At 38.0% G+C, this 19,184-nt stretch overlaps 1 long non-coding RNA gene across 1 annotated transcript in view; it reads right to left on the reverse strand.

Moving 5' to 3' along the window:
• Positions 1 to 411: 411 nt before the first annotated feature.
• LOC309857706 overlaps positions 412 to 19,184 on the reverse strand; it is a 150,219-nt gene continuing 131,446 nt past the window's right edge. The window contains exon 3 of the long non-coding RNA XR_014307865.1: positions 412 to 880. This is a non-coding gene — a long non-coding RNA (uncharacterized lncRNA). The remainder of the gene's footprint in view (positions 881 to 19,184) is intronic.

Consider the following 19,184-nt stretch of genomic DNA (forward strand, 5'->3'; position numbering starts at 1 on the left):
ACCTAAATATGTTTATTCTATTTGCACAGAAATAAGAGTGTTAATAACCTAAGTGTTGGTAGATAAGAGATTAACAAAAACATTTCCAAAGGGCGTTTAATCACTACCACATTCCCCAGCAAATCCAAAACAACTTGCGAGTATGGTTCTTGGCCTTGGTGGGAAAGAGCTTCACTGGAGGTGGAAGGAGATGTTTTCAAGGAAAGCAGAGTATTAGTTTTATGATTCCCCAATTACCTGGTCCTGGCTGAACTTATATTTACCAAGAATTGAACAGAAAAACTCTGCAACAAGGGAGGTCATCATCCTGAAATCTACCACTTCAAAATTTTTGAGAGTCCCTTTGCTAACACTTCTCCAAAAAAGCAGCTACCTTTACGAGATTCACCACTGTTTCTGCCAGCCACGTCAGGTCCGAAGGCCCAACTAATGTTTGCCCATGGTCTTTTGGGACAATACCTACCTATCTGCCCCGCTGTCCCAGGTTTGCCTGCTCAGGATCCTCCCCTCCCCCAACAAAAAGTATGCAAATCCAGAGCTCCTTGAGCTCGACTTAGAGCTCAAATTTAAGTCCCATTTAGTAGAGTCTTCCTCACTGAGGCACCAATACAGGGGAATACGGAGTGCAAACCCGAGTCCTGCATGGCCGGAGCGCACAGGAGACGGTGTAGGGTGGAACCCGGCGCAGGGAGCCAAAGGGCACTTACGGTTGGCACAGCTTGATTAGGTCCTGGTCAGTGGTGCCTGGTGGAAGGCCTCGAATGTACAGGTTGGTTTTACTCAACTGTTCCCCGCTGCTGTTGCTGCTGCTGTTGTTGCTGCTGCTGTTTGTGCTGGGGCTGGGAGGAGCCATGGGGTGGGGAGCTGGTGCATAGGACTGCTGGAAACAGAAAAGGCTGTTACTGGAAAAACAGAGCCAGCACAGAAATACAGGCCAGCAGCACACCTCGAAAGCAAGACAAGTTTCTCGGCCTCTCTGACCCACACACGCACACACATCTTTTATCCCCGCCCTATGTACTTCTGAGAACATCACTTGCTCCCCCGCTCCCACCCTGGACCTGCATTTGGATCCGTGTGTTAGCCATAAATGGGACAAAAAGAAGCTCCCAGGTGCTCCTGCCAGCGGCATATGGCTTCTGAGCTAGTCTGCTGTGATTCTCCTTAGACCTGTAAAGTAGCCTGGTACCTCCCTCCCTGTTAGAAGAACATAGTTCCTTCACTCTTGGCACCAAAGCCCTGCTCCTAGTTCACTTCAACAGCCCACATCTTTGCTTTGTCTCTACTCCCTGTTCCCTCCTCTCCAATAAAACAAAACACAGAAAGACACCCTTCCCTCCTATGACTGTCTTCACCATCATTCTCCAACAAAATTCCTGATACACAGACAGAACTCGCTCTATAGTGAATCTATCAATGAATGGATGGATGGATGAATCTATCTTTTTCCCACTCCCAAATCTGCTTCTTCATGGTGAACACCCTTTGTTTGCAATACTGAGCCACCGACCTCTCACAACAGTCAAGATTCCCTTTAAATCTCAAGCTAGGCAGCCTTGCCAACTTGGAGGGCATATTCTTTGCTGTGGGACCCTTCGTGTTAATTATATCACACAACCTCCATTGTTCACTGCAGGATAGTAACAGCATGCTTGTCCTTTACCCACCAGATTCTAGTAGCACCCATTCTCCAGTTGTGACAACCAAAAATGTCTCTGCACCCTGTCAGGTGTCCCCTGACAGGGAGAGTGGGGAATCTCCCCCAGTAAAGAACTACCATTCTAATCTGTCAAACTAGTTTATAATAAAATAAAAAGATAAAATGATCCCCAGCAACTTAGAATATACAGGGTAAGGGTTTTAGAACTCTACATGCCAGAATTAGTAGATATATTACTCATTATGTATTATTTCTTTGTCCCATAGGCAAATCTTCAGAAGTTCTAAAATTGCACTACCTGGGTTTGCATCCTGCTGTGTCTCTTACCGACTGTGTGACCTTTGGATGGTGCCTTAGCCTCTCTGGGACTCAACATTCTCATTCATATGAGGAGGATAAAAATAGTACTCTCAATAGTATGGCACAAGGTGTCTATGAAAACTTAATGAGCTCCTGTAACAAAATGATTCCTGGAAATTAGTGATGCACAATAAAATGCTAGCAATAATAAAAATGCAAGAATAATAATAATGGCAATATTTGTAGTTCTTATTTGTCTGGCCAGTGGTATTAGTCTGTATAACTATCCCAGATATTCTCCAATGTAACCTACAATGTCACCTAAAGGCACAATGAACACATTTGTCAAGATTCCAGTGGGGAAATGTTTAGCCAAGTTTTAACCTGAAGACACATTAGCTGTTTTATCAGGGGTTGGAAGGTGCATACTTATCAAACAGCAAGTAGGTGCTTAATAAATACTTAGGCTATATTGTACATAATAAATAAGTGAGTGAACACAACACTCAGCCCCCAGTGACAAGAGGCCAAGTTTTAGCAGTAGCCAGCCTTGTTTCTTGCTATAAGTCTGTTTTACACCTTCCAGAATTATCGGATTTGTCCCAGTCCCTATTTTCACCCAGCTATGACAAAGCCTCTTAGACACAGTTATGTCAAATGAAACTCATTATCTCTGCTTTCTCATCTCCCAATTCCCCACCCCAGTCACCCAGCACAACGACCCCATTTCTTTTGGTCTTGCTGACGTTCATCAAGCCCCATGCTAGAACCCTCGGTATTAGCTTCATCTGTTCCTTGATCTTAGATCTCAAAATAAAGTCAGCTACCAAAATCTCTGAGAGGTTGTTAGAAGCTTCCTTGTCTCTGAATTCCCATGCCTTCGTAGGCCAGGCTCTGGTCCACCTTGCAGACCCATTAGATCTATCCTCTGAACCCTTTTTCCTCTTGCTCTCCTCTTAGGGAGGAAAGTGAGGGAGAGCAGAAGACAGAATGCTCACGTGCAAACGCAAACTGGTCAAGAGTGTCCTGGGCAGTTTCTTTAAGGAATGGGGAGAGGGGACAGTAGACATGAGAGGAGCAAATCCTAGAGCCTCCTTCTTTAAAATAAACACTCCTAAACCATTTCTCAGGCATTACCTCTTTTGTTACCAACATTCTTAACGTGGAATTTTACAACAAATCACAAAGGAGAATTTTCTGTCCCCACTGTTTGAATAAAATGAAATACATCTATTGCCTTTAGGAATTTAATATCTGCAAAAAACTGCATGAAGTTTCTTGGCTGGCGTGAAAAACTATTCCTCTTTAATCTAAGAATTCTGTTTTGGGGTGCCTGGGTGGCTCAGTCGAATAAGCATCTGACTCTTGATTCCTGCTCAGGTCATGATCTCAGGGTCCTGGGGTAGAGCCCGGAATGTGGCTCTGTGCTCAGCACTGGTCTATTTATCCTTCCCCTCTGCTTCCCCCACCAGCCCCCCACCACCCACATTTGTGCACCCACTCTCTCTCTCCCAAATAAATAAATAAATTCTTTTAAAAAATTCCATTTCACTCCTTGGACGCCCCATGACACTTAAGCTGTAGTTCTTAATAAGCCCTGCACTTAGTAGGTCTTCAACAAATCCTTGTTGCAGCAGCTTTTTGTCTTGCATCTCCCAATGGGGCAGATGGGATTTATCTTTTATTTCCATTATGTGCTTTATTCTCTTAAATTTCCCAGGGCTTTTTAAAAGCTGTTTGTTACCACTTTCACCTCCCCTCTCCCTAAATTCTTTGAATTCCATTCTGTACTCAGGGTTCTTTTAAAATAAGGCTTTGTTTAAAGCAGCTTTTCCCACTGCACAGCTTTTAAAACTACTAGGGAGCCAAAAAAAAAAAAAAAAAAAAAAAGTCTTCAGCTCTATGTATCATAGATCTGATGGACCAGCATAGACTTTGAGTCCCTGACTGATCAAATAAGAAAGCATCCTTTACAGGTTGTTCAATGTGTATTTACTTACTTCTCCCCTCCCCGCCCTCCCATCGTCTTTGTAAGCATTTCCATAGCCAGAAATACCATTCAGTAAATTGCATGGTGCCTAAAATAATAAATATGCCCTCCAAAGTGCCCCACGCATTCACCAGGATAAAATAAATAAATTAACAAAACAGTCAAAAGCAAATCAAAGTTGTGATGACCATAGGGAACTTGTATGCATGGGAGTGAGGTATGTGATTTATAAATAGAGATAGTACCACCAGGCTGTTGCAGAGAAATGATGTATTCCAAAAGCCCTTTGAAAAGAATACACAATCAAACGTGATTTTCTCTGTCATATTCCTGTTTGTGAGTTCTAGAAGTTCTGCAGAAAGAGGTAGACTTTTCCAGCGTTACTGAGCCAATCAACCCACAGATTTTAACACCTAGTGCCCATCTCTCCCTAATCCTTAATATTTCATTTATTCTTTGATGATATACTGAATGATTCAGGTAGCAGCCTGCATTGTAAATCATTCTTTGGTGTTAAGAATTATAAATTCCCTCCTCTCCACCCACTTTCCAAATACACATCCTTTAATCAACAAAACATTGGCAGAAGGTTCCCATAATGTCTGACAAATGCAAAGGCCTAAATGAATTAATTTGTGAAAAGCAAAAAGCAATGTTGTATGCTCTGGTGCCAAAGACAAATGACCAAACTACAGCATCTCAAAAAAAAAAAAAAAAAAAAAAGGCAATAATCTTTAGAGGTTAATGGGTCACAGCAACCACTTTCCTAATTAAAAGCGGCTCTGATACTTTTCTCAATTCTTTTGTCTTCAGATGGAGTTGGGATTTTATCACTGATTAGGTTTTAAATCATTTTGAGGCACTAAAGAAGAAATTCGAAAATGTTAGTAACCAAAAGAATTTATTTTCCCTCAGATAAAACCGACTTTGCTATATTGCTCAAAGTCACACTTTATAAATCCTATTTAGGAGCAGTGAGGACTTACAGTGGGGGTTACCCAGCACCGTAATGCTGCGTTGTAGCAGGGCCCGGAGCTGTTACAAATTTGCAGTGTCAGCTTGAATACAACCAGTCCAAACGGCACATTTTCAGAAGAGGGCCTTCAGATGGCATTCGATTGAAGGAGGGAGATCGGATTTCTCTCTCGAACCTGCACATGCTTGGCAAGGACGCAGGTTTCCCTCAGATGTTTATTCACAGCAGCATGGCTGGGAGGGTCTGTTAGGTGTCAGGAGCTGGGGCTGAAAGCCCTCTGAACCACACGTTGGAGCCGCCACATCAGTGGATCAGGGCCAGTGTCCTCTTTGGGAAATTAAATAAAATGTCTTGACATCCATTTTGGAAGATAACGATTCTAATAATTACACGTAGCATTTGCGGTGTGCTTCCTAAGCATTTTATGTAACAGCCCAATGAGGCAAATAAAACGCTTCTCATTCACAAATGGGAAAATGCAAGTGCAAAATGGGCAGATGACCTTCTCAAGGTCACGGAGCTGGAGCCCCAATTTGAACTTAGGAAGTTTGACTCCAGAAGCCACACAGTCCCCACCTCCACATTCTAGAACTTCACGTATCAATGATATGGGCACCAATAAACCCAGTGGCTTTCTGACCGTGAACTTGGGAGGATGTCACTGACAGAGGCTCTGGTGCATCCAAGTACAAGGTGGAGTCAAAGAAGGAGAAGAATAAACAGCACACAGTCAAAATGGAGGTGAATAAGCCTTTTCCTCTCTTGGAATTTACATGAAGTCCATTTTAAAATTTAATTTCGAAGGGGAAGTGACAATCACAAGCAAGCATGTTATGAGTTTTTCAAATAATATCAAGCAAGTGGGTTCATTCGTCAAGATTCATGGTGTGTTATTTGATAACAGGAAAATGAACTGGCTTGTAGATCATCCTAACCAGCTGATTCATTTAGTGTGCTTTGTTAATATGCCTCATTTTTCAAGTTTGAAAAGTGAGTCAACCGGGTCCTCCTACATTCTTACAAAATGTGTGATTTGTGTGTGTAGGTCTGGAGGGAGGTTCATTGTGTTTTTCAACCCCTACGTATTTTGGAGGTAAAATGGACATGAAGAATATGAGTTATAGCTTTGTTTGTTTTCCCCCTTTTTTGTGTTTTAACAGAAAGCATTTGATATATCCAAATAAATGCTGCTCACATATCAATAGGGTAAAGCAAATCACTAAAAGTCATCTTTCATACAGTGTCAAACATATTAGATGAAAAAAAGGCAGGGCTGTAATACACGCACACACTATCTAGTTCATTTGAAACCAGAGTTCTCAAACTTGTCACTATTGACATTTTGGACAAGATAATTCCTTGTTGGAGGGGACTGTGCTGTGCATTATAGGATATTTAGCAGCACCCCTGTCCTTTACTACTAGATGACAGGGGCACTACCATCCCCCCAAGTTGTGGTCACCAAAAATGTTTCCAGATATTGTCAAATGCCCCATTGAGGGGTAAAAGTGTTCAGTGGCCTACAACCCACTTCACTGAAAAACCCCTTCACCCACCGAAGTTCAACTTCTTACCCCCAAGTATATATGGTGTTCGACTCCCCATGCCTCTACCCTCAGGAACTAAGATGCTGGTATGCCAGATATCATCTGCAACAGACTAGGTCTGAAACATACTTCTTCCTCTTATTGAAAACATAACTCTTTCACAAAGAGAATTTTAAATATTTTTTTGCATGCAATTCCCCTTGGCTGGGAATCACAGGGCCTCAATGCCACACTGCAGTCAATTCTATTCCCAGCATCTGGTTGCTGGCAGGATCCTGAAGCAGTTGGTCTGGTGGTTTTTCGGAGTAGCCTTGGACTCCATCACACAGCAGTCTGTTTTGCTGATGGTCTCCCCAATTTGTTTTTATTCATCTCCAGTGCAATAGAATTTGTACTCTTTTATCCACTCAAGGGTAAAGCCCTGGATAAAGTCTCCCATGGGACTGACATGCCAAGTCTTTTACTATCCAAAAATGAATACAAACCACATTCCTGTCTTAAATCATACATTATTTAGCCTGTACGTACACATGCAATCCATTGCTCGGTGGATCACAGTGCTGCAAGCTATTGAATTCCTCTCCCAGACAGTGTAATTTCCACATGGCCTTGCTTCTGCAGACCTCTCCTCTAGTGTGAACACAACACGAGCAAGTAGACATGGCAAGAACTGTCGCAGTCCCTGGAGTGCCTATAATAATCTCAGATGAGGGTGGGTATGAATTTTGTCCACGTGTGCAAAAATAAATGCAGCTAAATGAATATCCGAGGCAATATGTGAGATTTGAGCCATGGTCGCATGAACCACATATATGATAGCTTTGCAATTTTATGCTAGACAATTGCCCGACTGTTACATAGAATATAACTATATAAAACAATTGTTTCAATTACACATTTTAGAACAGAGTTTCGTGAAAATCTGCCCCACTTCTCTTTTCCTACCCACAGATCAGATACAGAAATGAGCAATAAAGAACAAGACTCCTCACAAAAGGCAATCACTTGCACATCCTCTGTCAAGGGGTCTTAGTAATAGCCACTGTCAATAGTGGTAACCTTCTGTTTAAGACCTCCACATTGCCCTCTGGGAATCCTGCTCTACCACTAACTAGGCACTTAAACCTCTAGTGATGAGTAGAACAGGAATTGCGATGATCTCACCTGGTAAGACTGCCATGAGGCTTTAATATATAAATTACATATTAAGTATTTAGCACAGTGCCTGGCACAGAGTCAATACTCAATAAATACTTGTTGATCTTCTTATTTTCATCAGCATCATCATGACACAGATCCTTAAAAGAAACACTACTCTCACAATCCCAGTTGGAGTAATTTATCTTGAAGGAGTTGCTGCAAGAGTCAATGGTTTATTTTTTTTAAGCAAAGGAGCCACTATTCTTGAGAGGAAACTATGTCACTAGAACTGTGGTTTGTCATTTTCCTCAAGAATCAAAAAGTAGTAACTGAGCACTAATGAAACAATCACTGTGGATTGAATGACTAATTAGTTTCGAGGTATTTACAAATCACTACTGAGGTTTTATTAAAATTCTGTTAGGAGGAGATTCTCTTTTGCAGTAAATATTAGTTTTTAAAAACCTCAGCAGATTGCATAATCACACGTTGCTCTGTGCTATTTACAAATAGGATTAATCTAAAGTCATTGAATTCCATTCAGAGGTTTGGATATTAAATGACATTTTAAAATTCATGGTACTTGGAAACACAAGTAAACTAGTTATTGTTCATTTCAAGCACCTATAAACCAATTTCATTAACAAATTTATAAGCTAGAGAAGAGTGACTGCCATAAATGATGCCAATGGTCTTTATAAAGATTGCTTAGTCCTCCAAATGCCGATGACATCTGGCCTTTGCTCCCATCCATCTTGTAATTTGGCCAACTCTTGATCTCTTTAAGGAAAAATAAACAAAATTAAAATACATTTCAAAATTTGAGGAACTTAAGGCAGTCGTTTAAAGTTCAAGTCTACACTTAGAAAATAACCCCGACAGCTCATGATCCCAATATTAATAAGGACTAATTCCTCATCCAAAGGAAAAAGAAAAAAAAGCCATGATTGGCGCCCAAGGTAGAGATTACAATGTCATCTATGCTATGAACAGTAATTGTTAGAATTCCCCAGAAATATTGAAAGTGGCCATAATCCTGGGATGGGACCTCTGTTCTCTTTCTCCTGGTTATATCTCAGAGATCAATTCAAATACTTGCTTTTGTAGTGGGCTAGAATCACTGGGAAAAGACTGAAAACCCAGAACCAGTCATCATAACTTCTTGTGGAGATCTCTCCACAAGATCTCTGGGAGAGCCAATGGTCAGCATCTCAGTTCCAAATGTGATCAGAGATAAAGAGGAGATCTTGCAAAGAGCCAAAGAATTACACTTTTACATTCCTATACCTAATAAGATATGTTTATTTAATTTTTTAATTATTTAATAAATTAATATATTTTATTATATAAGTTTAGTTTTTTCCCCATAATCTCATTTTGAGTTTAGTTTAGTTTTTTCCCCATAATCTCATTTTGAGTTGTTTCCTGTTTTTTTTTTTTTTGTAATATTCTAGGTTATGTAATATTCTATGTTTCCTAATCCAACAATCAGTAATATTGTTCAACAGGTAGTTGCCCTAGCTTTGTGACGTATGCTACCCTAAACAGAATGAAGACCAGCAGGACACCACTGTAAGATGGTAAGATGTGTTGCCCTAGCACTTTATTGAGACTAAATGAACACTTGGAAAGTTTTCTTCTTCAGCCATAAAAACAGATATAATGAGCCATTTCTACTCAGTTGACTAATTTCCATGTTAACCAAAACTATTACTGACTTGGTTCCTAGTAGCTAATGGATGATAAAAATGAAGCATTTTTTCTCAAACCATGTGTAACAAAAATTACAAACAATAATGGAGGGTCAATCAGAATACCAAATGGTATTATGACTTTTTTGGTGACTCTGTGCAATTAGATCAGATTTTGTTTTTTGCTTTTTCTGAAAGTAAATCTATGTTGACTTAGGAGCAATGTGATAATAGCATAAAGAGCAAGTGCAGTAAAATCTGATTCCTTTTTTTTTTTTTTAAGATTTTATTTATTTATTTGACAGAGAGAATGAGATCACAATTAGGGTGAGAGGCAGGGAGAAAGAGAGGCGGAAGCAGGCTCCCTGCTGAGTAGAGAGCCCAATGCGCGGCTTGATCCCAGGATCCTGAGATCATGATCCTGAGATCAAAGACTGATTGGCTTAACCCACTGAGCCACCCAGGTACCCCAAAATCTGATTTCTTTATTGAGGCTTTCATTCCAGGTACATAATGTCTCTCTAACCCCTATCTAACCCTGTTTTGCTCTACTTCCAATGCTCTACTTCCCTCCTGCCATACCATAGTGACATCTGCATTTATACCTTATTTTGTCTTCCTCCCTTCACTTGGAATGCCTGGGCTGCATTCTTTTGCCTTTCTCCAAGGTGACTCTAAAGTGTGTCCTACAAACTGGGGACTTTTGAGAACAAAATTGATAATTATACCAGGACACAAGGTATAAATAGAGACTGTCCAAAGAAACTTGGAACATATAATCATCCTATGATTATTTTCTATTTACCTGAATCTCGCACATTCCCCTAGAGTCACCTCCTCAAGTTTCACTCCACATCATAGCATTATCCTTTTATTACTTTAAGCCTATTTGATTTATGCCTCTTTTTTAGTTTCTAGTAATTAAATATCCGCAAAAGATTATAAAATAATTAACAACAATAGCATGACTAATGTTCATTGAACATACACTTAAAAAAAAAAAAAAGAAAACATACACTATATGCCAGGCATTGTTCTAAGAATTTCATATTGATTTATTTGGATGATCTCAGAACTTTTGGAAGTAGCTATTATTACCACCCCGATAATAAAGATGAGAATACAGAGATTCGAGGAATTTAAATGACTCTTCAAGGTTGTTCAGCTACTCTGTGGCAAATTCAGAACCCAAAGCAAGGCAGTCTCCACTCCAGTTAACTCCAGATTGAACTCTAAGTATGTGCAGTCCAAGATGGCACCCACTAGTTACAAGTAGCTAATTAAATTTAAATATAATTGATGCAAATTTATTAAAATTAAAAAGTTCAGTTCCTCAGTAACACTAGTCATGTTACAAATGTTCAAAAACACATGACTACTAACCTCTATATTAGACGGGAAGACACAGAACATCTACACCATCACATAGCGTTCTACCGAATAGAACTGATGTAGACCATTCCTACAGACACAAAGCAGCATCTCCCCAGACTACACCACACAACTGCAGGGCTTAAATGTGCTGAGTTAAATAATGGTCATGATCTCTATGCATGTATTCTGAGTGTATTAATTGCAATTAATTGCATAGGGTTTTGTTAAGTGCAACTAATCTCCTTTCAGTACAGACTATATTTAAGTTTTTTTCTCCTTCAGGAGTCAGTCTATTTTGGCATATAAAATCTCTCTTTCAACTGATACCTCACTTAGCCTAAAGTGGAAATTATTAAAAAAGCAAAACTCCATAAAGTAAAATATAATCTGTGAGAAGCACAGGATGTATTTTACTTGTTTTTAATCAAAACCAAAGTTTCATCTATATTTTAAAATTTCTTAATACCAAGAAAGAAGAGCAACAGAGACAAACTGTTGTTACAGAATAGATGTCTCTGTCTTTGCCAGGCAAGCTTCTGGCCAGGGAGGAAGCTCTACATTTTCGTACTTCATCTCCTTTTCCCAAAAAAGAGCACCCTTACTTCCCACGTATTACAGGCTACTCTACCAATCTTATTTTCCTCTAAACTGAACCAAGGCAAAAAAGGAGAAGTGTTCTTACAGTGAACTACAGAGGCAATTTAGCAAATTCATGAACAATAACCTATATTCCATGACATAAAATAGTTATGTTGTTTTATTAGCCAATTCATTCATATTTTATTGATGTAGCAAAATTAAATGCAAACAGAACCTATGCTTCAAAAGTCCTAAATCTAAGAGATTTGGACTATAAAACACAATAATTTCCTCAAGAACACAACATTGGAACACAGATCAAAAATGCAACAGCAATTAATACATGCAAAATAATTGCTTCATTATAAAAACTGGAAGGAGCACTTGCACAGATAATTTTCTATGAATATATTTTCAACATTCATTGTATTTTGGGCCAGGAGATGATAATTATGAGAATAAATTAATGCTCAAGTTCAACAAAAAGTGATCTGACAATAAAATGAATATTAGGCATTTTATATTATTAACTTATTTATTAAAATTTTTAAATCAGAAATTTACATTAATACCTTCAAACTTTTATTTCTCCTATTTGTAAACCTGTATGAAGTCTCCTGTTCTCAGTATATTTTAAGTCAGTCTGCCTTGTACCTTAAAGAATGTTCAAAATAGTATGGACACATCCAATTTCTAGTGCATCTTCTTTGTTGTAGGATTACTGGAGGTGCTTTTTGCCCAGTGATATTCTCCATAATCAAGACAACAAACTAGACAACAAACTAGAAAAGACAGTACTGCTTTTCTTTCTCCAAATTACTTTTGCTCTTTTTAAATAAATGATGCTTCAGAGACTGGCAAATTGGTAGACTCCAAAGTCTTGAGAAGAAGGAAATATTATTATTATTATTATTGCATAGTGACTAAGAGCATAAATGCCAAAGCTACACCACCCACGTTCAAATCCTGCTTTACCACTTATTTGTCTGTATGGCCTTGGGCAAATTTCCTGAATTCTTCTGCCTCAGTCTCCTCATCTGTGAAACTGGGCATAATAACTACCTCCGAAGATTGTTAGACATTTCAAATGAATAATTATTGTAGAGCACCGAGAATAAAGCCGGGAACACAATAAGCCCTCTAGGAGTACTTGCTATTATTATTACATAAATCCTAAAGCTTTTTACAATACTCATTGTTATCATGAACAATAGTGTTCTTTTGAGAGAGGAATATTGGTTGGTCTATTGAATGATCTAGCAAACTCTGGTTTGTCGAGTGTAAAATCTTACAATCCAAAGTTCACTGATGCTTGTCAAACTGAAATTCTCTAGATTAGAATCAAGAAATGTCACTCTTTGTTGAGACTTTAGGCTCAATTAGTACTATTTTAGTTAGTGATACTGATTACCTTCAGATAAACTGCTGAGGGACTGTTAGAAGAATTTTTTTTTTTAAGATAAATAAAAACTTTCACAAGGGAAGCATTCTTAGAATACAAAGTTCTAGGAAAATATCTACAAATTGTGAAACTACTCATTAAAATAAGATATATCTCATTGCCAATGGAAAAGCTTAGATCAGTTAAATAACACACTAACTACTAAATGTCCATGCACTTAACGAAAAGGACTTTTATATACAGAAAATAAGCTATTTCATAGCTTCTAACTCCAAACTTCTAACTCCATAACTTCTAATTTCATAGCTTCTAACTCCAAAAATAATTGTGTTTTTAAAGACTGTTGCCCTGAAAGGATATTTTATAAGTAAACAATTATTTAAACTGTTTATTTCAGTTTAATTATCTCTCTAATTTCTAGTACTTTGTATGATATGTGCCTTAGGGTAACTATAACGAATAGTCTCTAGTATAAAATTGGGATAGCCATACTTTTATACATTCCAAAGTGCTTACAACACATCTCCAATATTCCAGAAAATTATTTTATTTTGTTTTGTTTCAGTTTGGAGAATTATATGTATAGTTCAGCAAACAGAAATAACAGCCTTTTCAAAGGTGTAATTACTAAAAGAGTTTTCCAAGAGTGACCATCCCTTTGCCTCCTCAAGGGAAGCCTCAGAGTTTGCTCTATTCAGCAGAAGCCAAATTGGCTGGATTGGGGAATCAAAACAGAAAACCAACTCAGAATTACTTCTATTATTCCAGTTCTGTGAGGAAAAAACAAAAACAAAAGTTCCAATATATAACGCTGCTGATTTCTGAAATGTAAATACTCTTACAGGGTGGGTTTTAACCTACTAAGAGTTGAAACCTGGCTCATAGAACTTCTGAGAATTTAGTGACCAGCTCTCCCATGGAGTATCATCCACCTCCAGCATCCCATTACATTGAAAAATGGGTGTGACCATAGTTGAAATGCTATTTAATGGCCCAGCATCTTAGGAGACATAAACAAAGGAAAGAGTTTATATGCCTGAGTAGGAAGGAAGGTAGGAATACATAGGAAAACAGAAAACAGAATATGAATTTCTTGGTGTCTCTGTCTCAGTTGCTATGTCCAGAGGACACCGTGAGAGAATGTGGAATGTGCAGACTGATTTAGGAAATCTTCATGATCTCATGGAGGAACAATACAGAAAACAGAAGTTCCTGAAGAAAGATGGGACTCAAAGAGAACCATTGCATTCATTAGCCGACAGAAAACTTCTTAAAAAGAAAGTAAATTTATGTTGTCATTCCTTGAGGTACAAACACTCAGGGTCCACTTTAAAATTAAACTCTTTGAGGGCAGAACATTAACACCATGGATTTGCTCACTCTTAAGTAAAATCAAAACAGAGACAACCAAACATAAGAAACTAAATTATGACAGCATCCATCAACAAAGCAAAAAGTATAGCATTAACTATTAGAGTAATAATAAAAGCTGCCTCCTTGAAATCATGGTATCAATAGTTTTATAAGCTTTGCTCAATTCAGGACATGGGTTAATTAACAACTTGTTAGGTTAAACATTTTAACAAGCTAACTTTATATATTAAATTGTATGTATATATGATAAAACACATATGTATCCCATCACCCTTTCTACTTATAACCAGGATCATACAGAACCCCAAATTTTGGCTGATAATAGGTAAACAACTTGTTCAAGTTTGCAAAATATGTGCAGTGTAGCAAAGGCTAGAAATGTAGCTCTTTACAGATTTGTAAGTGAAACAATTTTTTTTGTTTCTGCACATAGACTTCTTAAACCCACTGGCTTTAAAAATCTCCATTTAGAAATTTGACTTGAAGGAGGGATTAAATTAGAGAAAAGTTATATTATACCAAAGAAAGACCCAAACCTTCTAATTTTCAGATAACCAATACAAATTTAATCCATACTACAACAGGTATAAAACAGAACTTAGAATTTATCATATAAATTCAACAGTAACATAAAACTAAATATTACTATGAGAAAATATTATGAAAGATAAAATACCCGGTGACACTTATTCCTTAAAGTCTTAAAGAAACAAAATTAGAGAAAATATCTTTTTTAAATGATTTTTTAAAAAGATTTTATTTATTTATTTGACAGAGAGAGAGAGCACAAGTTGGCAGAGAGACAGGCAGGGGAGAGGGGGGAAGCAGGCTCCCCACTGAGCAGAAAGCCCGATGGGGAGCTTGATCCCAGGACCCTGAGATCATGACCTGAGCCGAAGGCTGAGGCTTAACCAACTGAGCCACCCAGGCACCTCTAGAGAAAACAGTGGTTAACAGTTAATAATAGCATAGAGTTCTCAGTACATGTAAATGCAGGACAGAAAGCAAAGGAAAGATCGAGAAATTTGCCAAATGTCATCTATTTTTACATCTACTAAAGTATAAGAGAACAGGAGCACCTGGGTGGCTCAGTCAGCTAAGCATGTGACTCTTGATTTCGACTCAGGTCATGATCTCAGGGTTGTGAGATGAAGCCCTACATTGGGCTCTCTCTCTCTCTCTCAAAAAGAAACAGAAAAACAAAAACAAATAATAACGTTCAAGAGAACACAGTGCCTCTGTTCAAGGCTAATTCTTAAGAGAATATCTGTTTTTTTAATTGTAACCTATGCTTTTCATAATAAGTAAAGAACAACATATTTTACTACTCAGAGTGATTATTTTAAGTAGAGGAATAAAGAGAGCTGAGAAATGGTCAAATTTTATAACCATTGTTCTCAAGGTAATAAATGGAATTAATTTCATTGCTTTTTCTTATGGTTTCCAGAAATCAGTAATAATAGAGATAAAAACAAAATGAGAAAAGAGACTAATAACATAGAACTTTCTCTACCAGGATAGAGAAAGACTTTTTTTTTTTTTTTTTTTTTTTTTTTTGCATGGGGATATTATTTATCCAGTGAAAACAGGCATCCACTGGTGTTATGTTCTGATGGAGCAGAGGAAGGTAGAGATTCCCAAAACATAGACTATATACTTTGGGACATAGTGGCAGAATCCTTCTTAATATCCAATACACCAATGTAGGCATAACGAAGCATGGGATTCTTCTAGCACAGCAACCTCTGGCTAGAAGCACTGTTTGGAGGGCTTTAATATTATAATATTCTAAAATGTTGACTGTCCACACACTCTGAGGTTGACTAAACTACGTGCAAAGGCATGTTTCCTTTTACTTATGGGATTCCATTAGTCGTTAATTTCAATCAGCACCAAGGGTTCCGGCAAAGCCAGGTAATGCTGAATGTTAGCAATCTGAGACAGACAGACAGATACATCTCTAATCTTGGTCACTGTTTCTATTGTGGACATAATCTTCAATCCTATGTGAAGACAGAGATAATGACCCACCCCCACCAAAACAAAAACAAAAACAAAAAACCAAGAAACCCACACATGTTTTGCACTTGTTTTTTCTCGATTAAAAGGATGAAAATGGCATGAGTCAATGTGTTCCATTTACTTTGAGCTACTTATCTCACACTGGCAGATCAAATAAAAATATGACTTATTTACAAACTGAATGAAAATAAAGATTATGTTTGTAGCTGATATGCCAATTCTTGTGGCCAATCAATATCCCTATATCTTTTCCCTACCTGATCTTACAGATTATTTGTTATTGAAGACACAGAGAAATTGGGAAAATTAGGAAATTATCACTGTCATTCCAACTTAAATTTCAGTGGGTGGTCATCCTGTGAATGAGAACTCATCTTGTTATATGTTCCCTTATAAAGCTGAATAAAATAATTATTTAACTTTTGTTTTCCTGGCAATGGAGTGTTGATAGCTGACAATCAATTCCTCTCCATTGGCAGTAATTCAAGATCCCTTGCGTACTTCTGAAAATACTTTTCTGAATGAAACTAGTTATAACTGGTGAAATTCTCCAAATAGAGCAATCTTACATATCAACATCTTCCTGACTTTGGTATATAGTCTACTGTGATTTGGATTTGAACCACACATCTCTGATTTAAACCAGTTTCCAAGTTCTACTTAAATATATTACTCAAATTCTATGCTATGCAGAAAACGTAACATTCTTTTTATTTTTTCATTAATTAATTGATTTCTAGAGTGGGAAAGGGGTAGAGGGAGAGAGAGAATCAAACAGGCTCCACACCCAGCGCAGAGCCTGACTCGGGGCTCAGTATCACAACCTTGAGATCATGACCTGAGCCGAAATGAAAAGTCAGATGCTTAACCAACTGAGCCATCCAGGAGTGCTATATTTTTCAGTTGAAGTATAGTTGATATACCATGTTACATTAGTTTCAGGTATAAGAATCATTCTTTTCGGCTAGAATTTGTGTGTAGGATATTAGGCAATACGAAAGTATTCCACTAATATATAGGCCACTAATATATATTCTCTGATTATAATAATTAGAGAATTAGAATATTATAAAGTAGAGACAAATGATTAAAGATAAATAGTCTGAACACCATGAAAGTTGAAAGGAACAGATGCTTTCTTCATCTGTTGGGGCTGCTGTAACAAAGTATACCACAGACTGGATGGCTTACAAACAACAGAATTTCATTTCGCACAGTTTTAAAGGCTGGAAGTCTGAGGCTACGGGGCCAGCATGGTCTGGTAAAGGTACTGTCTTCCAGCTCCCAGATTTCTCATTGTATCGTCACATGATGGAAGGGAAAAGGCGGCTCTGTGTGGGGTCTCTTTTATAAAAACTCTGATCTCCTTCATAAGGGCTCTGCCTTCATATCTGAGGATCTACAAAGTGTTATCGCATTGGGCATTAGAATTTCAACACATGCTCAGGGAACACAAATATTCAGACTGCATCAGATGCTTAAGTTCAAAATGATCATACATGGCTAAAGGTTAAGATTATGTACTTTGTGAAAATGAACATCCCACCAACGTGGGGACAGATCCAGGTTTTGCAGTGCCTAAAACTTACACACAGTTTAAGAGAGACTTCTTAAAAAAAAAAAAAAAAAAAAAAAAAAAAGAATAAAATGTATAAATATAAAATTGGTTACAAAAACATTTATTTAGAATCAAAAAAGAAGTTGTAAGAAGTCACCAATTTTAAAAGCTGATAACACAAACATTCAAAAAAATGCTAGAAATAATAATATTAACTCCCTGACACACTTCAAAATAATTTTCCCTCTTTTTTTTTTCTGCATACTCTTTGATTGCCTCATCATATGGCAGTAGCTTCATAATATTTTCTATAAAGAGAATAAAAAGATCATTCTCTGTGCCTTCTAGTGCTTGATAGAATTTTATTTTTTTATTGATAGTTCAGAACAGTTTTCTTTACAGCTTTACAACTCACTAATGGTAATGGTTTCTAAATTGTTGGAATGGTAAATGTGGGGACTAAAAATTGGGAAGAATTTTGCATAGACCTGTCTTTTGGCTTCAGATCTTACAAATCCTTTTTTTTTTTTCTTCTACTTCCCATATACTTGCAGTGTTGGACACCAAAGGCCACATACCTATCACATGAGGACCTAGAGCAGCATGTCCCTGCCACAATGCCCAGGACATCAGTACAGTGGGCAGTCTGGAAACCATTCTTACCACAGAACAGCTAGTGATGACACAATGTATATCCCATTAAATCCAGACTAAATGCATCTCCCATCACCACCTGACAAACAGGAAAGTGCAATGGGGAAGCTGAAGTGGAGAAAGACAATAGTCTTAAAGTATCTTTCTTCTACAAAACTTCCAAACCCATATCACCATGTGAACACATTGCTAGGCAATGGAGAAATATGGCTTTGGTCAGGGTAAAGTTAAACAATTTAGATGGTGCATCATTGACCATTTTAAGGAGAAGGATACAAAATTAAGACACAAGATTAGGGGCACCTAGGTGACTCAGTAGCTTAAGCCTCTGCCTCAGGTCATGATCTCAGGATCATCACATCCCACATCAGGCTCTTTGCTCAGCAGGGAGCCTGCTCCCCAACCCCCCTACCCCCCTGCCGCCTGCCTCTCTGCCTACTTGTGATACTCTGACTGTCAAATAAATAAATAAAATCTTTAAAAAAAAAAAAAAAAAAGACACAAGGTTAGATAGGGAATCACTGAAATGCTAGGGAAAACAAGAGGCACTAAAGCTTCAGATTCATTGGCTTCTAAGGAACCCTGCTGCCACTAACTCCTCAGCCCACCTTTGTAGTCACCCTCCATCTCTACAGATAGGTGATCTCCCCTATTCACAGGTAAGTGCCTTGTGTGATCATGTGCACCTGTGCCTTGCCACTTGCTCTTTTTTCTGCCTCCTCTGAGCCCATGTCCTCCAGTATCCTCTTCTGGGCACTGTTCCTGATGGCTCGCTGTGCTGAAGAGCACCATGAAGTGTTGCCCTAGGTTATGGCATGGACATGACCCAATACATTATGCCTTGAATGTTCCACTTGAATTTAGCAGTCATCATTCACAGATCAACTGTGTATTGGTGACTTAACCTATGGATACAT

The sequence above is a fragment of the Mustela nivalis genome (genome assembly GCF_964662115.1).
Source record: "Mustela nivalis genome assembly, contig: HAP1_SCAFFOLD_1101, whole genome shotgun sequence".
Lineage (NCBI taxonomy): Eukaryota > Metazoa > Chordata > Mammalia > Carnivora > Mustelidae > Mustela > Mustela nivalis.